The 23623-nt window shown below is 37.6% G+C and overlaps 1 protein-coding gene across 7 annotated transcripts in view; it reads left to right on the top strand.

The window, feature by feature from the left end:
- Window positions 1-23623, top strand: part of BMPR1B (bone morphogenetic protein receptor type 1B) — a 393766-nt gene that overhangs the window by 216647 nt on the left and 153496 nt on the right. For 2 of the 7 annotated variants that reach the window (XM_080640953.1, XM_080640951.1), the window contains exon 3: window positions 14829-14923. The exons of 4 other annotated variants lie outside the window; for them this stretch is intronic. The gene's annotated coding sequence lies outside the window, so the exon portion shown is untranslated. Of the gene's footprint in view, window positions 1-14729; window positions 14924-23623 lie in introns of those variants that run through there. One more of the 7 variants, XM_080640954.1, reaches the window with a different exon arrangement.

Below are 23623 nucleotides of genomic sequence, written 5' to 3'. Positions count from 1 at the left end.
TATCTCCACCCAAAAAATAGCCTTAAAAAAATTTGGGATCCCATTTTAAAAAATTAGAATAAATCATAGGATGAAATGAGTGAAAATGTCAATAGGCAAAGACGAAGTTAACCTAGAAATGTGGCAACACCCAAGACCAACTCTAAGGGAGGTGATATTAAGCCTGGGCTAGTTTCCACCAATTGGGGCTCTCATTCACAGCCATACTTTGGGGCAGGGTGGTGGTGGGGGGGGATCTTACTATCCTAAAGTGCCACACATCTGAAATCATCATATATTCTCTGGTTAACTTCTATTTTAAGAAATAAGATGATCACCTCCCTCTCTAAAAAGCCTTCCCTGAGCTCCGTGTCCAGGAGGAGTCCATTTTTCTGTGCTCTGTCTGTACCAGGGCCACTGCCATACTCTATTCTAATGATCTGTTCACCAGTCCTCTGGCCCCTTCTCCAGCCTCCAGCCTCCCTGAGAAGAGGAACTGTGTCTATAGTGCCAAACCCATAACAGGTACTCAGCAAGTGTTTTCTTGAGTGAAAGCATAAGTAAATATGAAATATTCCACAAGAAACATTACAACTGCTAATTAAAATTATAAAATAGCCCTAGCCGGTTTGGCTCAGTGGATAGAGCGTTGGCCTGCAAACTGAAAGTTCCCAGGTTCAAATCCGATCAAGGGCACATGCCCAGGTTGTGGGCTTGATCCCCAGTAGGGGACTTGCAGGAGGCAGTCGGTCCTTGATTCTCTCTCATCATGGATGTTTCTATCTCTCTCCCTCTTCCTTCTTCTCTGAAATCAATAAAAATATATTTAAAATTATAAAATAGATTTGTCAGGAATATAAGGAAGCTGAAATAGTTTTAATAGAACAGAGCAATAAATAATGGGGGTGTGATGTTATGCACACTTAGGAAATTAGGAAAATGTTGTTGGTGCCAATAAGTCTGAGCACTAGCTTCTGACTAATATGTGGCTTGTCATCTGAATAAGGTTTTCATCACTCACATGGGACTTTTTATACATTGTTTACCCTTTTTGATAAAGTTCTTTTCCATAGCTGCTATTCAGATGGATGCATTTTCCAGTAACACCTGATATGCATTTTAAAAGTAGCCTTTAATTGGTATTGATTGCTGGTAAACCCAAAGATAACTTCCATCAGTGTACTCTGAACTTTGATCATCTGCCCAAAAGAAAATGTAGCCATCTTTGGGCATGTAAATGTTTCAGAATTCTCTCTGTGGAGGCGCTGTTAGTTCCATGGGTGCTCTTGTCACAATGTTAGCACTTAAATGCTACTTAGGGCCACTTTTTCATATTATATCCTGCTTCAAAATCTCGCCAGTACTACTATGCATAATTTTATCTGAAAGTTGGATTAGTAGGTCTTTCAAAAGGGCAGTTACACAGTTGAAATGAACATATTTTGGTTAATGTTGTGCAATTATTTATTGCCTCGTTTTCTGTCACAAAGACTATAAAACAGAGAAAGAAGAGTGGCCACTCAGGACAGAAATGCTGGTCAGGTCTCCCCAAATCATCCTGAAATGCACGGTGGTGTCCCTGCTTTGCCGCCGGCACTCCAGGAACTGGTATGTGCTTTTTCCCTTCTGTTTTTAGGAGGGATCACTACCAGTGCAAGTCGAGCCATTTGACATGTTTTTAAGAAGGAGGTGACAAGCAAAGAGAGAGAGGAGTCTTGAGTCACAGCATCCAAAGAAGTTTTCTCTTTTTAAACTTTAATTTGCATTCCCATGTAGTTGGAGCTAGTCTTGTACCTGAAATAAAAGTTTACAGAAGGATGTTTTATGAAGAGACACAGATGCGTGGAAGAGCTGCTATAATCAGCATTTCCAGTGAACATAAGGTTGGGTATGGTAGGAGAGTGTAATGGGATTTGTGGGCCAAAGGGAAACGAAACCGAAAGGGTAGCCCCAGGTCAAGATAGTGGAGAGGCCTGTATTCTGTGCTGAGACATTTGAACCCTCTGTTGTCTGCACGAGGAGGTGTTGAAAAACAATCTTGAGTGTAGTGGCATTGTGGGAGATTGGTGGGACAGCAAGGAGAGTGGTGACAGGAGACTAGACTGTAATCGTTTCAGTATTTAAGGTTCCATAAAAGCTAGGAACAGAGGGAAGGGAAAAGAGGGAACAAACCTGGGAGTCTGTATTTCAAAGATAGGCACCTGAGTATGTAGCAGCTGATTGGAAATAGGAGAGAGCAGAAGTGGAATGTGGAAATTTTTAACTTGGATGACTGAGTGGTGGTACTGTCATTACCCAAGTAATATAATGTGTGTGTGTTGCCATTCTCAACAAAAATATGTGTGCTTCAAATTGGAAGACTTCAGTCTGTCCCCTAGAAATTATTATTTTTTCCACAGGAAAATAACTTTTTGAATATGGCCCCTCTGATATTATTGAGAAGTATAGTAGTGAGGGCCAAGGACTTAATGTGAAAGGACCTGAATTCAGTTTCTGTCTCTACTTTCAAACTCTAAACACTTTGGGCTGTTGCCTTACCTGCTTTGAACTTCGGTTTCCTCATACGTGAAATAGGAACACTTTCTCATTGGCTTGTCCTGATGATCAAGTGAGATAAAATGTGAAAGAATACTTCTTCAAATACAAAGTGCCATGTAACTGTGAGTTGTTAGATTTGTACATACTATTAAGAGTTGGGCAGTGAGAGGTTTCCATAAACAGGGATCCCTTGACCCCAAGGGTATGTTTTGAGATTCCTGTAAAATATTATTTCATGTTCTCTATTGGTGCTACTGTTACAGAAAACCAGAGAAGAACCAAGCAATACTTAGAGAGATGGAGTTACATTTATTACGTGCGGGTCCAGAGGAAAATGTCTCTCAAATTCTGGGCCCAACATGGAGGAATTTTCCCTATTTATATGTTTTTACCTATTTTGTCTCCCAAATATGGGGTGTTTCCGGCCTCCTTTGCAAGTTCTTAAAGAGCCCCTATGTGCTGGGGCCTTGAGACCTCAACCAAAGGCTTGGCCTGGTGCCAGCACTGATAATTTCTTCCAGGGAAGGTTTAATGGCCTCTCTGAAGTGGGAGTAGTCTTATTTTCCTTATTATTTAAGCAAGCAAGCATTTACAGAAGCCAAATAGCAGGGTTAAAATTTCAAACAGCAGTTTTTATATAAGATGGATGCTTCACTACTTAAGCATCAAGTTTCAGGTCCGCTTTTCCAAGCACAAATATACTGTAACTTTGTCTAGAAATAAATATTCCATTAAGTTATGAAAAACACTCATTTCAATTCAGTGTTGAAGTTCAATACAAATTGTCTCCAAAATAAAACAAAATGGCTGGTGTTGCTCAGTGGTTGAGCATCAACTCAGGAACCAAGAGGTTGCAAGTTTGATTCCAGGTCAGGGCACATGCCCGGGTTCTGGGCTTGATCCCCAGTAGGAGGCGGCATGTAGGAGGCAGTGAATCCATGATGTTTATCTCTCATGGATGTTTCTATCTCTCTATCCGTCTCCCTTCCTTTCTCTCTAATAATCCATAAAAACATATGAAAAAACAAAACAAAAAAAGATAAGCAAGTTATTGCTAAGCAGAGGTGCTTGTTAACATTGTTTCATCTTTTTATTGGAGCATAAAAAAAAACTATAAGGATATTTTTTATCCTTTTCTTTTCTCCTTTTACCACCTACCTATCCTCAGCCCAATTCCAGCTCTGTTCTTGGTCACTTTAGACCAAATACCAGAATGAAGCTAATGGGGGGGGGGGGGGGGGCTCATCGTTCACTCCTGTTCAGTTTTCATCTATTCTAAAGTAGGATTTTTTTTCATTTTTAGTCTCTTTTTCTGCTTTACACCTTCGTTAATTTTGATAGTACATTTCAAGAAAGTTTCAGGTCCTTTGAAGCATAATGGCCAATAGAAACGTTTTATATGTGAACCAAAAAAGAGTAATGTTTAGCTCATCTAGTCCTTGTTAAAATTAGTTTGCTTTATTTTCTTCCTGTTTTGCCTGCTTTCTTTGGAAATTTGTTCTGATTAGAAAAAGTGGCTTTAAAGTGAATAATTATATTCCTCAGCTTTACGGTCTAAATCCTCCCTCTGAAAACAGATTCATCATAGAGTAGTGAAATAAATGTTTTTATTTTGTTTTATGAATGATCAGACTTAATGCACATTCCCATTTTCACCGCCTGATAAATTTTAATCATTCAGTGATATTTTTATGAGCTACTGCCTCATGATGAATGAATAGTGAAAAAGGTCAGCTTAAATGTGGTAAACAAGGCTTTCCCTCCTCCATCGTGTTGTTAGTTTTTGCGGAATCCTTCCTGGCTGGGATTCCTCCCTTTGCACTCTAAGCAATGCCTGGTGTAGCTTGTTTTGGGGAATCCTCATCTTTCCTGCTTTCCTTTCCTGCCTTAGAGAGGACACCTACTAGTTTCTCGAGATTTCAGGTCCACTGTCCAACAAAATGTACTGTAATTTTGTCTAGAAATAAATATTCCATTAAGTTAATGTCACATTGCTTATCATGGATATCCATATGAATGAAAAGATCCTCAAATGAGTTGTTCTTGAAAAAGTAACAAGTATTAAGAGTTCAGCTACATGTTTAGGATGAAAGAAAGCTATTCAGAGATTAATGTAATTAAAAATTCTCATCATAAAGATTCTTATTGTCCCATAGATTTAACCTAATTTCCATTTTAGAGTGATGGTAGCAAAATTTAAATTAGAATTAATTCCTTCATATTCAGAAATGGGTATTAAATTTATATGATGATTTTAAGAATTGTACACTTTTTTAAAAGTAGCAAATGCTTGATATTATATTGCAAATATTTGCTATATTAAAAACACTTTTGATATGATCTTTAGTAGTATATAAATATGTGTGTGGCTATAAGAGCAAAACAAATGGAAATACTGATACATAGCTGGGAACTCAGATATTATTAAGCCTGAAGAGGCCCTTGTAGTTTTGATGTAAGTCCATTTAGCAACAACTGTCATATAAAAGTAACTTGATATTCCTGATGCTTTTCACTCTTTATATCACCTTATTTTATTAAACATAATTGAGCTTTATTATTGATTCTGGTTATATGTGTTCTATACACTATGAATTTCAGAACAATTCCTACTTATAAATGATAAAATGTTTTATTTAGTTTGGTGCTAGTTGGTACGATGTAAAATGAAAGTTAAAAAAGACACTCATTCTGTGCTATGGCTTTCTTATTTAGTATTTTTCTTCTTTCAATTTATATGCAACATTGTTCTAGTTAAGAAGAACAAATCACCTATTTATTAACTGTACAGTCAATTCTTCTCAAGCTAATCATGGGTAAGTACAATAAACTGGCAGCAGTAAAGGCTAGTAGACTTGTGTATGATTTTCCTGTGGGTCCCGAGAGCCCAAAGGATTTATTACTTGAGAACAAAAAGCCTTAGAGTTAAAGGTAAGTGACTCTGTATATGATGTGACTAGCAGTAGGCCCGTGGAGGAACAAAGAAGAAGAAAACAGACCATTGTAGAGTCAGTTTTCTTTTCTCCTCAGTCATTTCCACTGAAAGCCACATATCCCCTCAGGTCTTTCTGAAACATGACGACGAGCTTGGGTTACTAATATTTTCCTGTATCCATTTGTCCCTGAGGAGTGTCTCATTATTTATAGTGGTGGATAAATCTGTAGTATTCATATCTGATTAAGTTTGTCAACAACATTTAAAAAATTATTCACTACTTAATTAATGTTTTGCTTTTTTCACCTCTACCTTCAAGGAAGCACTAAATGAAAATATTAATGGGTAACTGGATTACAATTCTCATTTCCTAAGATTGATCTGATAGAGTACTTAGTATTACCAGACTAAAAATACTAATGTAGATATTTACCATGATAGTAAACAAAGAATTAGCAGATTTTCTTGGTAATTATATATTTTTAAAGTTTCTTTTCCTTTGAAAAGTTTCTCTTACTTTCTATTGAAATTGCATAAAAATTCAAATGGTTAGTTAAAAAACAAAAAATATAGTAATAAGTCAAGGATTTTTAAATTCTAATACTTTATTTGTTTATTAGTTTAATCATTTCTTCAGCTAACAAGTGAGTGGCTATATCTATGCCAGGTACAACAAGCTGGCCCTTAAAAATATGTTCTAAGTTTTATTTGGTCCTAGGATTTTCTGAAATTATATTCAGTGGAAGTGAAGAGTAAATAGCCAAAAGGCCAATAAGTACTTGAAAAATGTTCAACATTGTTAGTCATTAGGGTAATGCAAATTAAAACCACAATGAGATTCTACTTTATATTCACCGGTATTGCTGTAATAAAAAAAGACAGGTAATTACAGGTGTTTGAAGGATGTGGAGAAATTGGAACCTTCATATATTGCTGGTAGGGATATAAAATGATGCAGCTACTTTGGAAAAACAGTTTCACAGTTCTTTAAAATGCTAAGCATAAAATTACTATATTACCTAGCAATTTTACTCCTAGGCATTTATCCAAGCATAATGAAAACATATGGTCACATAAAAACTTGTACATTAAAGTTCATAGCAGCATTATTTATAGTAGCTCAAAAGTGGAAACAACCCAAATGTCCATCAGCTGATGAATAGATAAGTAAAATGTGGCATATCTATACAATAAAATATTATTCAAAAATGAAAAGAAATGGACTACTGATACTCAGTGACATAGGAAGTAATAGTAAACCCATTTTATTGGTGAGGAAACTAAGGTTATATAATTTATGTAACTGAGACAAACAAAACTCAAGTCAGCTTGACTTTAAAACACTTCACCTTGATACTGTAGGGAGTTGTTGATGTTTTATCTGTTTGTGGTTATAGGTTGTTACCTTTCTCTTTCTCTTTTCGTCCTGGCCAGACTGCAAAAGCGAGATTTTATTCTCTGTCTCACTTCACTTGCTTACCTCTCAACACCAATGGAAACAGATCAGCCACCATTGCTCTCTTTCTATCTTTTTAAATACATGCTTTGTTGAAATATAATTTGTAATATGCTACAATTCATCCTTTTAAAATGTATAGCTCAGATATTTAGAATCACAGTGCTTGGTGAGTGTTATGTTTAATGGGCTGTTTTCAATTCCTTTCCTATTTGATCTCTCTGTGGCATTTGTCATTTTTGACCACTCCTTCCTGAATACCCCATCCTCATTCATTTTCTCATGTTCTCATCCTGCTACTACTTACACATATAGTTGTTTTACAGTCTTTGTGGGTATCTCTTTCTTGACACACCTTTTAAATGCTGGGTTTGGGTTACTTTTCATTATCCATTCTGTAGCTGAGAGACCTCTTGTCTTTAGGAACCACCTATGTTGGCCAGTGGCTCACGGATCTCTAAGTTTTTTATAGAACACACAGTTATTGGGTGTTTATTGTGTGTAAGACTCAGTTTAGGCACATGAAATCTGTGCTGTCACTGAACTTACATTCTGTTGGGAGAGACAGGCAATAACAATCCTATCTAATAAAGAGGTAATATGCAAATTGACCATCACTCCAACACAAGATGGCTGCCCCCATGTGGTCAAAGATGGCTGCCCCCATGTGGACACAAGATGGCCACCACAAGATGACCAGCAGGGGAGGGCAGTTGGGGGGAACCCAGGCTGGCAGGGGAGAGCAGTTAGGGGTGACCAGGCCAGCAGAGGAGGGCAGTTGGGAGGGGGACCAGGCCTGCAGGGCAGGGCAGTTGGGAGGGACCGGGCTGACAGGGGAGGGCAGTTAGGGGTGACCAGGCCAGCAGGGGAGGGCAGTTGGGGGTGACCAGGCCAGCAGGGGAGGGTATTAGGGGCAATCGGGCCAGCAGGGGAGCAGTTAGGCATTGATCAGGCTGGCAGGGGAGTGGTTAGGGGGTGATCAGGCTGGCAGGCAGAAGCGGTTAGGGGCAATCAGGCAGGCAGGCAGGTGAGTGGTTGGGAGCCAGCAGTCCTGGATTGTAAGAGTGATGTCCGACTGGATTGGGATCGGGCCTAAACGCGCAGTTGGACATCCCTTGAGGGGTCCCAGATTGGAGAGGGTGCAGGCTGGGTGAGGGACAACCCCCCCCCCCCCCGCCCCGTGCACGAATTTCATGCACCAGGCCTCTTGTTAAATAGTAAATAAGGAAGTTTGTCATTTGGAATAGTATGGTAGTGGTAGGATTCACTTGAAGATATTTGAACGGGGACCTGAAGGAGGTCAAGGAGTAAGCCCCGAAGCTGTCTGCAAGAGAACATGCCAGTGCAGGAACAGCAAGCTGAAAGCCATGAAGGGCAAACTTGTCAGGTACATTAAGGAACAATAGAAGGACATGCGAGCTGGAGCTGAGATAATGAGGGGGTATAGTCGACGCTGTCAGAGACATAATGAGGGGGCAGATGGAGTAGGGTTTTATGTGTTACTAGAGGCCTGGTGCATGAAATTCATGCATGGGGGGTGGGGTGGGGGTCCCTCAGCCTGGCCTGCACTCTCTCCAATCCGGGACCCCTTGGGGGATGTCTGACTGCCGGTTTAGGGGGATGGAGCCTAAATCAGCAGTTGGACATGCCTCTCACAATCTGGGACTGCTGGCTCCTAACCGCTCGCCTGCCTGCCTGCCTGATTGCCCCTAACCCTTCTGCGTGCCTACCTGGATCACCCTTAACTACCTCTGCCTAGGTCCCGCACCTGGGACCCAGGCTTCCCTCCTCCGGCTGGCCGCAGGAACCCTCCCTTTGGTCGGCCACAGGCACCCAGGACCCGGGCTGGCTTCGCCCGGGCTGGCCATAGGCACAGGCGCCCAGGACCGAGGGTGAGTGGCTTCTCCTGGGCTGCAGCCACTGGCACCCAGGACCGCAGGCTGGAGGCTTCTCCCGGGCCCAGCTTTGTCAGGAAGGATGTCCGGAAGACATCCGGTCTAATTAGCATATTACCCTTTTATTAGTATAGATGAGAAGTTGAGCTTTTACTCTGAACAAAATGGGAAGCAGGTAGGGTTTTGAGTAGGAGGTGAATATTATCTGAGTGAATTTTTTTTAAGTGACTACTTTGGTTTCTGTGTTGAGAATCACTTATATTGGTTTCCAGTCCCAAAACAGGAATAGAAGGCTACTGAGTTGGTACAGTCTTTCTCTCTCCTGTATTATGGATCAATATATTTTTAATGATTTCTGTACATATATGCTTGGTTATAGCAGATACATCAAGTTCATCCCATTAAAGACTAAATTTATCTTCCAAGTTGTTCCTTCTTTCTATATAACTCTGCTTTGGCAAAGACCCAGCTACCAGAAGGAGAAGCCACCTTTGACTTTTTAAAGACTTGTTTTTTAGAGAAGTTTAGGTTCACAGCAAAATTGAAAGGAAAGTAGAATTTTCCCATACGTTCTCTGCCCCCACACATGTATAATCATTATTGTCAGTGTTTCCCACCAGAATGGTACATTTGTTGCAATTGACGGACCTACACTGACAACATTATCACCCGAAGTTCATAGTTTAAGGTTCACTTTGGTGGTAGACAGTCTATGGGTTTGGACACATACGTAATGACATGTATCCGTTATTATAGCGGCATACAGAGTATTTTACTGCTCTAAGAACCCTCTGTGCTTTGCCTGCTTACCCCTCTCATCCCCATCCCCTACAAATCCTGATCTTTTTACTATCGCCACAGTTTGGTCTTTTCTAGAATGTGCAATAGGTGAAATTACAGTATGTATCCTTTTCAGATTGGCTTCCTTCACTTACTAAAATGCACTTAAGTTTCCTCCACATCTTTATGGCTTGATAGCTCATTTCTTCTTAGTGCTGAATAACGTTCCATTGTTTGGCTGTGCCATAGTTTATTTATCCACCTACTGAAGGGCATCTTGACTGCTTCCAAGTTTTGGCAGTTATGAATAGAGCTGCCATAAACATCTGAAAGTTCCTGTTTTTCTGCATCCTTTCTGGCATTTGTTGTTGTCAGTGTTCCAGATTTTGGCTATTCCAATAGGTGTCTGGTGGTATTTCGTTGTTTTAACTTTCATTTCCCTGATGACATGTCATGATCTTTTCATATACTTATTTGCCATCTGTACATTTTCTTTGGTGAGGTGTCTGTTAAGGTCTTTGGCTCATTTTTTTAAAATGGTCTGTTTGTTTTCTTATTGTTGAGTTTTAGGAGTTCTTTGTAAATTTGGGGTAACAGTCCTTTATCAGATGTGTCTTTTGCAACTATTTTCTCACAGTCTATGGCTTATCTTCTCATTCTCTCTCTCTCTCTCTCTTTCTCTCTCTCTCTCTCTCTCTCTCTCTCTCTCTCTCCTCTCCTCTCCTCTCCTCTTCTCTCTCTCTCTCTCTCTCTCTCTCTCTCTCTCTCTCTCTCTCTCTCTCTCCTCTCCTCTCTCTCTCTCTCTCTCTCTCTCTCTCTCTCTCTCTCTCTCTCTCAGAGAAAATGGAAGGGATGGGGAGAGACAGAGAGAGAGAATCATCCACTGTGAGAGAGACATCAATAAATTGCCTCCTGATCAGGGCCAGGGATCTAGCCAGCAACCGAGGTACATGCCCTTGACCAAAATTGGACCTGGGACTCTTCAGCCCATCCAACGTTCTACCCACTGAGCAAAACTGGCCAGGGCTGTCTTCTCATTCTTTTAAAATTGTCTTCTGCAGAGGTGAAATTTTTAATTTTATTGAAAGCACCTTATCAATTATTTCTTTCATGGATTGTGCCTTTGGTGTTATATTTCAATATTCATTGCCATACCCAAGTCATTTAGGTTTTCTCCAACATTACCTGGGAGTTTTATAGTGTTGCATTTTACATTTAGGTTTTTCAATACATTTTGAGTTAATTTTTGGGAGGGGTATAAGATCTTTCTCTTGATTCAGTATTTTGCATATGGATGGTCCAGTTGTTCAGCACCATTTTTTGAAAAGATTATCTTTGCTCCATTATATTTTCTTTGCTCCTTTGTCAAAGATCAGTTGACTATATTTATGTCAACTGATAGGGCTCTCTGTTCTCTTCCATTTAGCTATTTGTCTATTTTTCCCCCAGCACCACACTCACTATCTTGCTTATTGTAGTAAGTTTTTTTAAAATATTTTTTATTGATTTCAGAGAGGAAGGAAGAGGGAGAGAGAGATAGAAACATCAATGATGAGAGAGATTCCTCGATCAGCTGCCTCCTGCACCCTCCTTACTGCGGATCAAGCCCGAAACCCGGGCATGTGCCCTGACCGGGAATTGAACCATGACCTCCTGGTTCATAGTCAATGCTCAACTACTGAGCCAAGCTGGCCTGACAACTGTAGTAAATCTTGATGTCTATTAGGTCAGCCTCCAACTTTGTTGTTCTTCTTCAATATTGCATTGGCTATTCTGAGTTTTTTGCCTCTTTATATAAACTTTAGTATGGGTTTATTTCCACCAAATAACTTCCTGGAATTTTGATTGGAATTGCATTGAATCTATAGATAAAATGTGGAAGAACTGATATTTTGACAATATTGAATCTTCACACTTTGATTCATGATGTGTTCCTTTCTCTTCATTTGAATTTGAAGATAAAACCCTTTAAGTTCTTCTTAATAGGGCATATCACTTACTTTAATTTTGTCCACTGGTTTCCACTGATTAATTTGTTAGTCTCTTCTCTGTGCTACCATTTAACACTCAATATTAAAATTCTTGCAGTTCCTTGAAGAAATGCAGGAAGAATCTTTTTATTCCTTCTGATTTTGTTAAGTTACCGTTGAATCCACTTCCTTGCCTGGCCTGGGCAATCTCTGTCTTATTTAAATGACTAATATAAAGGCAGTATGTGGTACTGTAGTCTTGTCAGGTTTGGGCTGAATTTCATATCTACTATTCATTAGTTATATGATTTCAGACAAGCCCCTTAATAAATCTAAGCCTCATTTTCTCCATCTTCAAAAAGCAAAGGCATACCCGTTTGTCAGGATTGTATTTAGTTAGAGAATATATTTCTTAAGCCCCTGTTAGGTGGTAATTGCTCAATAAATTATAATGCTCCTCTCTAGACACATGCTTCAGAAAGACAAGAGAAAGATTTAATTAAAGTCCATAGTTTTCATTGGAGCTCTCTCTTTGTGTGGTACAGTTCTAGGATTTTGCTAAATGCATAATGTCACGTACCTACCATTACACTCTCACACAGAATAGTTTCACTGCCCTGAAATCTCCTTAGAGGGAGAAAGGTGATGAAAAGTTTTATATTCCAGGTTAAAAACTTGGGTTTTATACAGTAGGCTAGCAGTCTTCAACTATTTTTGTTCACATACCTTTAAAAGAATTTTGAAAAACTATGTAACCACTCACACATTACCAAGTTAACATCTACAATTTTTCACGTGTGGTAAAATATGTACTTGCAAAGAATTTAATTTCTACCCTATTGGAACTATTGACATTTTAAAATAAAACCTGTATCAACTATTTTAAGAATACTCAATGGAATCTAAATCCACAGTAATTTAATAAAACCATTATTCATTTAAATAATAATGAATAGACTCTTCTGTTAAAAGCTGAAAAATTTACATTACTATTTTATTTTCTTGACCTGTTTTTCCATCTCACTTCCTCATAGAATTTTTATGTGATATTTTTATAGTTAAAAGTCTTTAACTGTTTCTCTATCATACTTCTTTAAAATTATAAATTTTCTATGACCCCAGGGCAATCTACCATAGTAATATTTGGGATAGATGAGAGTGTCCCTTTTTTCTGTGAAGTAAATGAAAGATTGTTGTGGATAAAGCATTGCTGTTAGCCAGATATTAATAAAGAGTTTATCTAGAAGAGAATTTGGACGTTGACTCCATTAAAACTATCCATTCAATTGCTAACTAAAAGAAACCAGTCTGAAGAGGCTAGATAGTATATGATTCCAACTACATGACATTGAGAACAAGGCAAAACTATAGAGACAGTAAGAAGACCAGTGATTTCAGGGGTTGTGGAGAGGGAGAGGAGTAAGTGAAGTGCATTCTTTAACATTTTTTTAAAAAGTATTTTCTGCTTCACATTGTATGCTCCAGCAAGAACTATTTGAAGTTCCATGTCATGCTTTTCCATGCCTGTTTGTCTTTATTGTCTTATTCTTTGCCTCACTGTCTTCTACTCAGATTTTAAGATGCAGAAGTCTCCATTGAAGAATTACCTATTATACCTTCACTTCATATTGGCTCAGATGCCTGTGTTTCATATGCTCCCTCATTACTCTCCCTTATTACATGAACACATTTTTTTTTGTAGTTAGGTTTTCTTTCCCCTCTGAAATTGGACTGGAAGATCTCTAAGAGAAGGACCTACATATTATCTTTGTCTCTTCAGCAACTGGCTGTGTATTTCTCCCGGTAATAAGTTAATTTATTGGATAAATATTAATCATTGAATGAAACAAGGCAGAGTGGATTTCAGTTGTTAGAAAGTTAATTCTTGTGCACAACTCTTTTTTTGGGGGGTCAGTTAAACTGTAAAAGGCTATTTTTGTTTTATGCTAGTTATTTTTCTGGCTATGGTAAGGTTTCAGTAAGATTTCACATGAAGATAGGATTTTGAACTTAAAAATGAATTTGAGAACCACTCTTGTGCCAGAAGGAGCACACCGTTGTGAGCAATAAGGAAGGGAAGGACTCTGGTTTTAACGCTGCTGCAGACTTGCCTTGTGACCGTGGGAAGTTAACCAGCCTGGGAGCCCATTTTCTCAACTGTAAAATGAGTTAGTGACCAAGTTGTTTCTAAAGTTGCCTTTATTGTGAATTTAACCAAGGGAGGGAATTTTAATAAAGCAAACATATGATTATTCTTGGCTAAAAGAAAAAAAAATATGACCTTGATTTGTTTTCTAATCATCCCTACTGTGGATATTGTATGTGATATACGTGTGTAATGCTGATCTTGTTCATATCACCTGCAAACATCATGGCTTAGAGTTTATCCTTAATCCGAAAAATATATAAAGTAAAATAATTATAATTCTCATGATTAAAAATCTAGTAGTAGTTAATACAATATGTTGATTCATATAATTTGAGTTATGTTTTAGCTTTTTTCACCAAATACATAATTTAATCTTTATTAATATTATATTTTCCAGTGCATTTCTATAATTCTGGAAATGAACTTATTGAGGTTGAAATATTTCTTTGTGTTCCATTACTCATGAGGATTTTGAACTAAAAAACACAGCCTTTTTCTATGAGGAGCATTAACAACTATGGCAGAAAATGCTTTTCTATATCTTTTGCTCATTCACAATATGTAGAAATTGTATTAATTCAGTTTTGTGAAGCTTGATTGAATGATATTTAGGTCTGACTTTTATAAAGGGTTTGAGATTATGTTGTTTGGCCAAAACAAAGGTGGTATTTCCTTTCTTGTCTTCCACTGTGCCCAGCCCCCTCCCCCCCTTCTTTCCACCTGCTTGAGGAAAACGATTTCTTGAGACAAACCTCATAATTGCCCTTCTGTGCCTGATTTGGGCCTCAGGAAAGGCCCATAGCATCTGTAAAGCTGGCAGGAAAATGGTATTTCCAGGCAGGCACAGGGTTGCTGGGTAGTGAGCCAATCCCCAGCTTTGTCTGAGCAGCTGAGAACCTTGCCTGCGCATTACCACGGTGTTCAGTAACACAGACCTGTGCCATGAGCAAGCAAAGCCCTGAGCAAGTGTCAGGGTCAATATTTATAGACCACTACGTAGCTTGCCTTGCAAAGAGAGAAAAGGAGAGACACGCACACAGAGGGCAAGGAAAGCAAGACTGCCGTGCAGGGGGACGTTCATTTCTAATGTTTTTTTTAAATTAAAAAAGTTCTTTTTAACTGTCAGGTTCAAACCTCTGCTGAATCATAACCATTTGCCGCTGAGCTATGACAAGAGAGGAAACAAAAAGTTAGACGAGCAAGCCTGCCATAAGTGAGAAGGTAAGTAATTAGCCAGCTCAGTCTCGCTTTTACTCGTAAACTCCATCTCCCTGTTGGCTGCTCTGCATCAGGACGCATAGGGCTGTGCAGCATGTTAACGCTAAGAGGGGGGCTGCCTGCTGTTGGAGACCATTCTTGGTGGAGTGCAGTTTTGTGTACTGTCCTTAAGAATGCTGTGTGCATTCATAACACGCTTAAATAACGTGGGCGGTGAGAATAGGACATCAATTTCATGGTGTGTCCTATCAGCAAGTTTCTGTTTCTTCATTCTGTCAAACTTGTAGTCTTCCTAGTGATAAATTCCTGTTTGCTTTCTACCAGGTTTAAACCATGAATATTAGTACATTTCAGTAGCCTGTGGTCTAGAAATGGAATAGGGGGAAAGTCAGGTGAACATGTGAAGATGAAGTAGACCTTGTCAAAATGCACACGCTCACGTCCCACTGACAGTGCACCAGAGTGAAATAATGGTCCTTGTGGGAATAGAGAGAACCGAGTGATGGAAACTAGGAGCAGTCTCCTTAATCCAAGGGGCAAAAGACTCAGCATGTAGGAGAGTTTCTCAGCTTGTCCAATGACTTGTGAGCTTGGTTCTTACAAAAGGCAGTTCTCCACTACAGACGTTAACTTAACATCCCTTGCTCTGCACATTCATGGTTTGTTTTTTCCATTCATCACACGAAGCACTTTTACACACGCTTCTGGTGTGCTCAGTGCTGTAGTATGTTCATGTAACATCGTTGCTTTGCGTATCCCAGATTAACATGAAGAGCAACAGTGCTGAAGGGGACAGAAAAGTTGTTTTTGATGTATTGTCTGATTTAGAAAACTCATGGGATGGATAAGCCTATGTTCTATATCTACTACACATAGCTTGGAAGGTAACTATGTTGCTTTGCTGGAAGTATGGTATTCACTTGATGAGACTTATCTACTGATGTATTGAAAGCTTCCTTGTGGCTGTGAGTTTTTTTATTGCGGAAAATAAGCATTATCATGATTATTTAAAAAATTTAGGTTAGGTTATACATTACAGTTGATTACATAATTCCAAAGGATTTGACTTCGAGTGGTGGGCATACAACGCAATATACAGGTCATGTATCATAGAAATGTGCACTTGAAACCTATATAATCTTATTAACCAATGTCACCCCAATAAATTTAAAAAAGGATTTTCTTGACTACATATTTAAGTTAAAAACAAAAATAATATTAAAGTTGCTGTATGGCTTGACTGGGGGCCAAAAGACATACAAAGAAAAGCGAATACTCTGGCACAGGTTTGTGTTAGGGCTAACATACAGGAGCCAGCTCATGCTCAAGTGAGATAAACCATATCCAGAGCAGTAGCTGGAACAGGTCTAAATGTCATGAAATAAGGCCAGTTGTTGTAGAGCATCTCTTCTGAAAATCACGTATAATTTTTAAAGTAATGCAAAATGTTTTAAAATCAATTTTATTAATTCAGAAATGCTTTAAGGCTAATCTAATACCTAAATTGAAACTATATTTTAACCTTCATTTAATGCTTGTTTTAGCTTCTGAATCAAGCTTTTTCTTTGTACTTTTTTAAGCTCTGCATACCAGTTTATTAATGAGTTTGATTTAGATTTTTGACAATAATATATTTATTTTGAAAATGTAGCCATGATTGATCTAGAATAGGCATTTCTACTGCCTCTGGGTAATATCTCATGATCAAGATTGTAAGTTCAGTTCTTAATTTAATATCTTCTATTTATTCACTATATACATCATATAAACATATGATATTGCTTTCTTATACCTTTCTTATTGGTCTTATTTTTATTCCATCTGGTATGTTGTTTCTGAGGTACTGTGTGGAAATTTTTGGTGGAAACAGGCCAAATAAAATTACTTCAATAAAAAGAAACTGAAGAAAGTTGTCCCTTGAATTAAGAGGAAAAATATAAAATTGTGACATTGGTTGACAATGTCTAAAATGTAATATATATTTTCATTGAAGGCTGGTTGAGCATAATAAAACTTGAAATGCCTTCTTAATTTATTTTGGCTTTAATGTTAATCTGATATTGGTTATTTATCACATTTGTAAATAACATTTTATATGTAGATATGTTATAAAAATGATACGAGGCCCTTTGTATCTTGTGTTAGCTATTGAAGCGATTAGTGAATTGAGCTTGAAATGTTAATTAATGCTACCCTCCTAATGGATCTCACTGCCCCTAGTCTCATACTATCATTCCATCTGCCGTATGACCCTTAAAGGGGTCAACCCTCACACCACGACCACTTCACTGTCCATGACCACTTCACTGTCAGGGTACTTGGTACAATGAGTCTCTTCTTGATCCCACTGCTACTTTTATTCTGCAGTTATCCTTTGCTCTTCTTTCTGGGGTATTTTCTCCATCTCTCTTGCCCCCATGAGGGTATTCTCCTTTTCTCTGCCTTATGCTCCAGTGATATTGAACATCTTGTATTTCTCAAAACAATCCATACAGTTTTGGCCTTTTCTGGAATACTTTATGATGCTCCCTATACCTTGAAAACCCTCTTTCTAGTCTCTGCCTTTCAGTCTTAATGAAGGCATCCCTCCCCCGCATCCCTGCTGGTCCACTGTCCGCCTCTGTGGTCTGGCCTCCTGTATAGACCTCTGTCACAGAACTTTGAAAGTCTGATATGTTTTGTGTTTCTTTTTCAACATGAGACTGCAAGCTACTTGTAGCCAGGCTTTAACATTTATTTTTTTAATGTTCCTCCAAGACCTAGCACAGCACAGACACTCAGAACTTGAACTAAAGGAAAACTTTATTATGTTGATCTTAAACCACCTTTTCTCTTTTTTAAATTTCACTTTTTTTCTGTCATCATTTATCCCCTCTATGTCCTCTTCCACCTCCACCCCTGCAATCACCACACTGTTGTCCTTGTCCATGATTTCTCTCTCTCTCTCTCTCTCTCTCTCTCTCTCTCTCTCTCTCTCTCTTTTCTTTTTTGCTCATTCCCTCCCCACCCCAACCCTCACTTGTCTGCCTGCTCTCTATCTATGAGTCTGTCTTTATTTTGCTTAGTAGTTCAGTTTGTTCATTAAATTCCACATATGAGTGAAATCATATGGTACTTCTCTTTATCTGATTGGTTTATTTATTTAGCATAATATTCACCAGGTCCATCCATGCTGTTGCAAAGGGTAAAATTTTCTTCCTTTTTATGGCAGAGTAGTATTCCGTTGTGTAAATGTACCACAGCTTTTTTATCCACTCAACTACTGATGGACACTTGGGTTGCTTTCAAATCTTGGCTATTGTAAATAACGCTGCAGTGAACATAGGGGTACATATATTCTTTCAAATTAGGGATACAGGTTTCTTTGGATAGATTCCCAGAAGAAGCATCACTGGGTCATAAAGCAGTTCCATTTTTAATTTTTTGAAGTAACTCCATACTGCTTTCCACAGTGGCTGCACCAGTCTGCATTCCCACAAACAGGGTGCGAGGTTCCCTTTTCTCCATGTCCTCACCAACACTTGATATTTGTTGATTTATCGATGATAGCCTTCCTTACAGGTGTGAGGTGTTACCTCATTGTGATTTTAATTTGCATTTCTCTGACTATTAGTGGCATTGAGGATTCTTTCATATATCTATTGGCCATCTGTATGTCTTTTTTGGAGAAGTGAATATTCAGATCTTTTGCCCATTTTTAAAATTGGATTGTTTGTTTTTTTCTTTTTGGTGTTGAGTTTTGTAAGTTCTTTATAAATTTTGGATTATATCTCCTCGGGCAAATGAAACAAAAGAAAAATAAACAAATGGTAGTTCAACAAATGAAAGAGTTACTGTACAGCAAAGGAAAACATCAACAGAATTAAAAGACAAACCACTGAATGGGAGAATATATTCACCAATGATACATCTAATAAGGGGTTAATATCCAAAACCGTCTTTTCTTTATAGACTTTTACTTTAATATGGTTTTAAACTTTGATTAATTGGATTGTTGGAATGCCCCTCACATAGATGATAAGTGCTTTTGAAACAATAACAATGATTTAAAATTTTTCTTTTCTTTCTCTTTCTACCACCAATCACAGAATGTATGTGTGTTTATCCATGCAAGCAGATATTTATAACTCATAAAGTTACTTGAATAATAAAATTTTGAAATTATATTGGTTAGCACATACAAATTGACGATATATAGCCCCAAATATTTTTAAATTAATTTGATGTAATTTGTCAACAAAATCCACCAGTTGCTGCTCCCACATGGACTGCTCTGCTAAGTTAAATGGTGCCCCAGAAAACTGAAGACAGTGTTACACCTTTGAAAGGCCCAGAAAGAATTTCAAGAGAGACTAGATCCATCCTCATGTAGCTACAGAATTACAGAGTGGAATGGCTCCCACTGTTACTGATAAAAGTGTATACTACCTAATTTTATTTACTACTAGGGTCCCAGTGCACGAATTCATGCACCTTGAAAGGAACTGTGGGCCCCGAGGCTGTGGTAGGCACAGGGGCAGGTCTCAGCCCATCCTCGGTGCCTCTGTGGGCTCCTCCCACTGCGGTTCACGGTCCCCTGTCTGCCTGCAGTCCCACCCCTGCCCCCGCTCACCTGCTCCACCATCCCGCCGCTGCCGACACCCTCCGTGTTCGTCGCACGGCCCCTGGTGGTCAGTGCACATCATAGCGACTGGTTGTTTTTGGTTGTTCTGATTGTTCCACCGCTTAGTCTATTTGCATATTAGCCTTTTATTATATAGGATTGTAGAGACAGTAAGGGATTTTGAAGAAATAATAGAAAATCATGGTTTAAAAATTCTTAAACCTTAAAGGGGATATTTCATTTCATTTAGGAGGATTCACAATAGAAATGTTGAAAGAAAAGGATGTCAATGTTTAAAAAAGTAGGTAAGAAACAGCAGCTGTTTCTTTTGGTTCTGATATTCAATAAAAACAAAATTTATTTTGCCTTTAATTGTGTTTTATTTTCCTACCATACATGAAATACTTACTTTGAATATGAAATATTTCATAAACCAGAAACAAATGTAAAGCTTCATGCACAATTTAGAGTGATTCACAACTTTTAATTTGATTATTTTTACTTCTTAGTGCATGCGACCAGCAGTTTCCACTACTGTTGAAACATTATAAACATCTCCCTGACATTGAATACGACTCTTTTGTTTGTTTAACCTTGAATTGTATCTGTCTTAGGAATGAAAACAAGATTGGTATTTTCATAGGCAAATTTTGTAGGCTTTTAATTTGCTTGGAATGGATCATAATTCAATATAGAATTTCTCTTCAGATATTTTTCACCCACATAAGTATCCTGCAGTTAAATAGGTATGGAGAAGGTGCCTTACCAAAGAGTTATAAGCATAAATTTTATGTAACTCCTGTCATATCAAATAATTTAAGTGTTGTAAAACTGGAAGAACAGTGGTTCCTTTGGTCGTGGACATGGAAATGTACCTAGTTCCCATCAGCCAGTGATAAGAGAAACCCAAAGTTGCCTCAATATTAAAAGATTATTATAAAAATAAAAATAAAAATAAAAAGCAAGAACACTGCCACCAAGATGAGGTCAAAGAACTTTGTGGTTAGAATGAGGCATAAAGGATTTTGGCAGAACAATAAAGCCTTATTTTAATATTGTTAGCAGCCTAAGTTGCCAAAGTTGTTCTATAACTGCATATCATTGAATTCATAGAACATTAAAGGAAAAGAATAAATTAATCATGGATATGGAATCTTAAACCTCTTCTACTTTAACTTTTATTTTATAGATATGAGCAAATGTGATATGGAGAGGTAATGTAACTTGCCAAATATTGCTTTAAAGTACCTATTTCATATTTTGATTAAAAATTTATATTTTATTATGGCTTTTTCTGTTTGTAATTGTTCTACTTTTTTTCTGCATATTGCATATAAAGCTCAATTTGTCATATCTCTGTGTTTTGTGTTGTATTAGACTCCTTTGCATTATTTTGTAACTCCCAAAAGTTAAAGCTAATAATTACTGCTTCCAACTGGGATGGGGTACTTTTCCAGTCATCACCATAATATAGACATGCTGGCTTTCATGACATCCCCAGTGCTCTCTGGTAGTACAGCCAGATTTATGCCCCATAACTATTCTTCTTTTTAGCAGAGCATGGCAGATAATCCTGAAACAAAAGACAGAAACTGAAAAAAAAATTGATGACATCTAAGGGATTCCAATAGAGAATATATGGTTATGTTTTATTTTATAACTTTGTTTTTAAGATGATTCTTTCTTCTAATTAATGGTTGGAAAACTTTTCCATTAAAACAAAAATCAAAGAACCAAATGTGCTTTTTCAGAGTACATTGACTTTCATCTAGGATTCTTTAAATAATGTAAGTAATTAAAGGGGCAGGGAAGGTCAAAACAAGCTTGTTTTGTATGTGTCAACTTCTAGTAAGATTTGGCTCCGTTATTTCTATTCCCACCACTCCCTCCGCCCTCAAAATAAGGTTCTTTGGTTCCTTTAATTCTTATAAATATTAAGATCCCTTAAAAAAATAACACTTGTATATCTGAAGTTGAAATACTTTTTGAGCAAATAGCTGAAAGTTGTTTTCAACCTCAGGCTGTGATTTCTCTATCTCCTGTTTCTTCCTCCCTCAATTCAAAAAATCAAAGTGACCATTTCAACCAATGGAAAAAGTCTGGTCAACCCTTAGTGAACATTTTTCATTAGATTGGTACTTTTCACTTCAAGTATGTATCACCTATCTTTGCAAACTCTTCCCTGCTAAGAGATTTATAATTTTAAATCTTTCCTATAAGATAGAGGAGACTGATATTTTATTTAATTATTAGTAAATTTGAATCTGATGGCAGTATAAGTTATTAATATTCTTTATCATTGATCTACTTATATGCTTACTCTTTTTTCAGAGCTGAATTTTTCTTGTTAGGTTAGAAGAGTCTTTTTTGGGTAAATCAAGGATCTTAATTCTTCAAAGTTCTACTTTTTAAGTTTGTTTTATACATTTTTAAACATTAAGTATGTTTTGAAATATCTTTATAAAATCTAATCAATATATTCTTCATATCCTTTGAAATTTTAAAAGCTCTTTTCTATCCAAAAATACATTTTATAGCTTAATTTTTTTACATTTTATAGCTTAATTTATTCAACTCTTAATGCTATGATTCACATGGACTTTATTAAACAAGTACTTCAGTACTTTTGTTGAAATATTATTCCCTTCTCCCCCATTTTTTGTTGAAGTCACTTCTATCTTGTATCTTGTGCTGCAAACTTAAATATTCATGTTACCTCTCAAGATGTATTGCATTAAAATTTTTATCTCTATGGACTAAAAGTTCATGTTTCTTGTGAAATGAAATTTAAGCATTGGAACATGTTAAAGTGTTGTTGGATATAACTTGGCATGCTCCTTAAAATTACTGTAGACAGGAGGCTGTGTATATTACTTATGTTAAAGCAGACTTAATAAGAATATGATTCTGTGTGAGTGAGAAATTATGCATTAATAATAGCCACCATTTATCAAGGTTTCTAGATACAGATATGGCATTAAACCAAGTATTTTATATGATTTAACTTAATCCTTGTAACAGACCCTTGAATGACTTAATTCTGATTTCCTCTTTTCAGAATAAAGAAACTGAGTCTTCCCCCCCCCCCATCCTTGTAAAGTAGCTTGATCAGCCTCACAGAGCTAGTAAGTGATAGGGTCATGATTTAAAGTTGTACCTGGCCAAAGTCCATCTCTTAGAGAAGCATTGCCAAAACCAGAAATTATGCTTAGATGTGGGTCAGATGGCACAATCCTTCTTAACTTGGGTCCATCTGTGAAAAAATGAGCTCAGTGATGTTCAGAGGAAATAGGCAAGTCAGTGAAATCAGGGATATAAAGAGGCTTGTATTATTTGGGATCAGCACCGAAGATGCCAGAATCTTAAAATGGCAAGGAATAATCCTATACTTTAAATCATTGTGAAAGATGCTAAAAAAGAAATCTTTCAACTTCTTCAAATTTTAGTACCTTTATTGGTTGTATCATTTTCTTCCCTTTTGAATCAACTCATCCTTCAGTCCTGCCTCATATGCTTCACACACAGCACCATTTCATTCCTCACACACCTGCTCATGACCTTGTCAGGAACATTGGCACGGACCTGCCAGGTCAGCAGGGAGTGACTGTGCCTTCTGGGTCCCTTTTTCTGGAACTACAAGTTTCATTCAGGGGAGAAATGAGTCTACCTAACTGGCATCTTTCATTCTCATCTCTATTTCCAGCTCCTCGATTGAGAGATTCACAGTTGTTGCTGTGGTACAGAGCTTTAGTGTTTAAAGCAGGAGAGGGAATTGTGGTATCATTAGATCTCAGTACATATATACTAATTGGTTACCTGGAAGACGTAAAAGAGGAGAGCTTAATCTGCTATGAATGGACATACCTCATAAATACAGTTTTTGTTTGTATATGTGTGGGTGTGTATGTGGGGGAATCCATGTAAACATTTATACAAATACATAATTTGCAATCTTGTTTGTTATACATTTGGCTACCGTGAAGTTATTTGTTTTGTTTTTCATTGAACTCAAGGCAACCTATTTTGCTTAAAAATAATCCAGGACTTTTTTCTCCTTGGGTCACTCTGCCCTTTGTAGATATGTTCCTATATCTGTGGTA

This window comes from Plecotus auritus, assembly GCF_963455305.1.
Source record: "Plecotus auritus genome assembly, chromosome: 1".
Taxonomy (NCBI): Eukaryota; Metazoa; Chordata; class Mammalia; order Chiroptera; family Vespertilionidae; genus Plecotus; species Plecotus auritus.
This window is presented reverse-complemented; position numbering and strand designations above follow the sequence as displayed.